The sequence below is a fragment of the Camelus dromedarius genome, chromosome 10 (assembly GCF_036321535.1).
Source record: "Camelus dromedarius isolate mCamDro1 chromosome 10, mCamDro1.pat, whole genome shotgun sequence".
Classification (NCBI taxonomy): Eukaryota; Metazoa; Chordata; class Mammalia; order Artiodactyla; family Camelidae; genus Camelus; species Camelus dromedarius.
The window spans coordinates 846,159-849,451 of NC_087445.1; the positions used below are offsets into that span (position 1 = coordinate 846,159).

Here is a 3,293-nt window from a genome sequence, read left to right on the forward strand (position 1 = left end):
TGTGCAGATTGCCTCAATTAGGGCTACTCTGCCCCAAGACCTCATCTGTGAGGCCCTCACAGCTTCCTTTGGGGTCGCTGACAAATATTTCCCACACGAAGCAGCCCATCAGCAGCTTTCTGAGTTGCCCAATCCTGCGTGTGAGGCTGGCAATGTACAATTGGGCTCCTTTCTGGAATGTCTAGGAGTGTCACGGAAAGCGGCTTGCACACTCAAGCTTCCTGCACACAATGACAAGTGGGGCCTCTGCAGCTCCCCAGTCAGCCCCACGGTCCCTTGGCCAGGGCTCTCTGACAACCTCTACGATGGCCTTCTGCACGAAGCACTGCCTCGCCTGTCTCTGCAGGGGAGCCAAGCTATACCCCATGCAGGGCCATCTGCTGTCTGGCTCTCTTTCTGGGATGGGCCTGGAGGCATCAAGGGCCATGAGCAACCCCCATTCCTTGCTGGGTGCCACTCTCCCCAGGGCGAGTCCACAGGCGGGTCTCAACCCCTGGGTGCAGGGAAAGTGGAAGTGGCTGTGGCGCATGGTCAGGGAGACAGGGCTGGGGAGGACCCACTGCCAAGGCAGGGAGACGGGAGCAGAGCAGTCAGTGCCCTATCAGGGACTGTTCCAGCTGGAAGGGACCTGAAGGTCACATTTCTAATGTTTTAACCTGCTGGGTGGGACCAGACTTGAGGCCTTGGGCAACTCTTCCCCGTGTACCCCCCACCTTCCCTTGTGTGGGGAGGAGCTGGAGAAGCTGTGTCGGATGCCTGCTGGCCGCTCGGGTGCCCCTCTGCTCGGTCACCCAACTCCTTTGACAGGTGAGAAGGTAACTGAGAGCCCCTTAGGCTCCGGGCCTAAGCCCAGTGCAGGGGTCTGCCCAGGCCAGACTGCAGTCAGCAGACCTGCTGGGCAGTGATGGTGACGCCCGGGCAGCGATGGTGATGCCCGGCCAGTGGATGTGCAGGCCACCTCCCCTTCTCCCAGCTGGGGAATCAGCCTTCCGAGGGCTCTGTGGCGTCTTTGACTCGCCAGATGTTTGGGATCACAATTCAAGCTCAGGCCTCCTTGTCCCGGTCCTTTTACCCACCCTAAGCCAGGCCCAGGTCTTGCAACAGACAAACACAGCCACCGACTCGCAGCTCTGGCCCTGGCACACATGGCCCAGCCATGGTTTTTGTCATTTGTGTGTCCAGTGAGCACAGATTTTGGTGGACCCGGGGCAGCTCAGTGTGTGTCGAGCCCCGGCCACAGAGGGCAAGTCCAACACGTGCTTAGTGGACATTCGTGGAAAGTACCCCGAAGTGGGGCTTAATGCTGACACCAGAAAGAGTGATCTTTGCTACAAGATGCCAGATGTAAGCTTTCGGAGAGGAAAAGTAAACCCAGCCCTGGTGTGCTGGTTTGATTTCCTGTTGTCCTCAGCTGCACACTTCCCATAGGGCCCTCTTTCCTAAGAAAAGCTAAACCCAAACCAGGAAGTTTTGCAAGGGGGTCTTGCAGAATCCAAAGACTTCCCTGTTTTGCAAGTTTCCTCTCTCTTCACAGAAGCACAGAAATGTCAGAGTTCAAAGGCCTCGCAGGGCCCCAGGCCCACCATGGTGACACATGGACCCCTCTACAGTGCGGAGCGAGGCCCCGCTCCCACCCCCCTTCACTCAGTGCGCACAGACCTGGCGTGGCCCTTCCACCCCGAGCCCACCCGTGCAGGGCTCTGGGGCGGAGGCACTGGGCTGCACCCTCCGCAGGGCAGGGCCTGAGACCCAGCCAGCGTCCACACCCCATAGGACTGATGGTAACTGTGTGGCTCCATCTTCAGGGCTGGGTGTCAGGGCCACTGTTTGGGACCCAATTCTTACCTGAATGTTCCTTCTACTCCCCTGCTTTGTAAGTGAATTTGCTGAAGAGAAAACACTGAGTGAAACAGGCCCCTGGCACAGACCTCTTCCCAGGTCCATCCTTGAGAGTCTGTGGCCCTCTGGGTGGGGTCACTTGGCCATTACTGGAGAAGTCACAGTTCTACACCTCCCTGCAAAGACTTGGCCCCGGCCTTTCCAGTGTTTTCACATCTGACAGAAAATCTGAGCCCCTCCCTTTGGTTGACTTATTCTATATCTTCATCCAAAAAGGAAATATGTCCCCAGGGACCTGGTCACCAGTCCTCAGTGTTGGGAACTGCCTAGGGAGCCATATCAAGGGTGGGCCATGGTGGATCACAGTCCTCAGCACCGAGGAAGCTGGTACCCAGCCGGGTCCCTGACTGAGCACTCAGCTCAGCTTGCCTAACAAAGGAAGCCAGGGTGGGTCGCTCTGCCAAGCCCCAGCCCTGAAATGCCCTGCTCTGGGAACTGCCTTCTGTCCCTCTGGCCAGGACAGGGTCCCTGCTGGCCTTCAGGGGCTGAGCTCTTGGCCACATGCCCCTGGCCCATCACAGCCTCTCCTCCATCTCATGGGTCAGCCCCACCCCTCCAGCCATGTGCCTGCCCCTGGCCCCTCAGAGATGCCCTGGTAGCCCCTGTGGCCTCCCTGTGCTCTCAGCAGCTGTGCAGTGCTGTTGAAAAGGCCCCAAGAGCCGGGGTTCTGCCCCTGGGCTCAAGTGCATGTCAGGGCTAGAAGGCAAGACGTGGTCCAGCCGCCCTACCACGGACCGCTCCCACCTCAAGCGCCCTTGGGGTCCTCACCTGGAAAACAGGACGGGTGGGGTCACCATGAAGGCAGGTGGAGGGCTGGGTCTGCTGGGCCATGGCAGACCCCGTGGATGGCCGAGTTCCGCTTGTCTCCCTGCTCCTCCCCTTCCCCACGCCCCTCCCCCCTCCCCTCTCTCCTTGTGTCTGGTCCCCAGCAGTCCTGAGACGTGGAGCAGGAGCCCTGAGTGGGGGCGGAAAGCTGTGACTCAGGGCTGCAGTGTGGCTGGAGGCCAAGGCCAGGTAGCAGGGGTGGCCTTGGGTAGGACATGGGGCTGTGGAGAGCGTTGGTACTGCTTGTCCGGTCTGTGCCACCCATTCACCCACAGCGCTCTGTGGTCCTAAGCTGCGTGGAGCAAACTGAGAGGGGCCCAAGGCCATCTTACACCCAGTGTCCATGGGGCCAGGGGTCATGAGGTGGAGGAGGAGCGGGATGGCGGGATGGGGTCTCGGGCAGAGCAAGTGTTCCCATCACCCTTGGGGGAGTCAGCTGGCCCCAGGGCCCCAGTGCCTCGCAGCGGTGGGGCCCAGAGCGGAGACGACTGGCAGAGGCAGCGCAGCTGGGAAGCACAGGCCAGGATCTGCGCTGAAACGTCGACATTAGTGCACGCGGGCTGCTGTGA

The 3,293-nt window shown here is 60.2% G+C and overlaps 1 protein-coding gene across 3 annotated transcripts in view; it reads left to right on the top strand.

Annotated features, from left to right (window-relative positions):
* The window catches only part of FGD3 (FYVE, RhoGEF and PH domain containing 3), a 56,552-nt gene that overhangs the window by 45,494 nt on the left and 7,765 nt on the right, over positions 1 to 3,293 (top strand). The gene's annotated exons all lie outside the window — the stretch shown is intronic.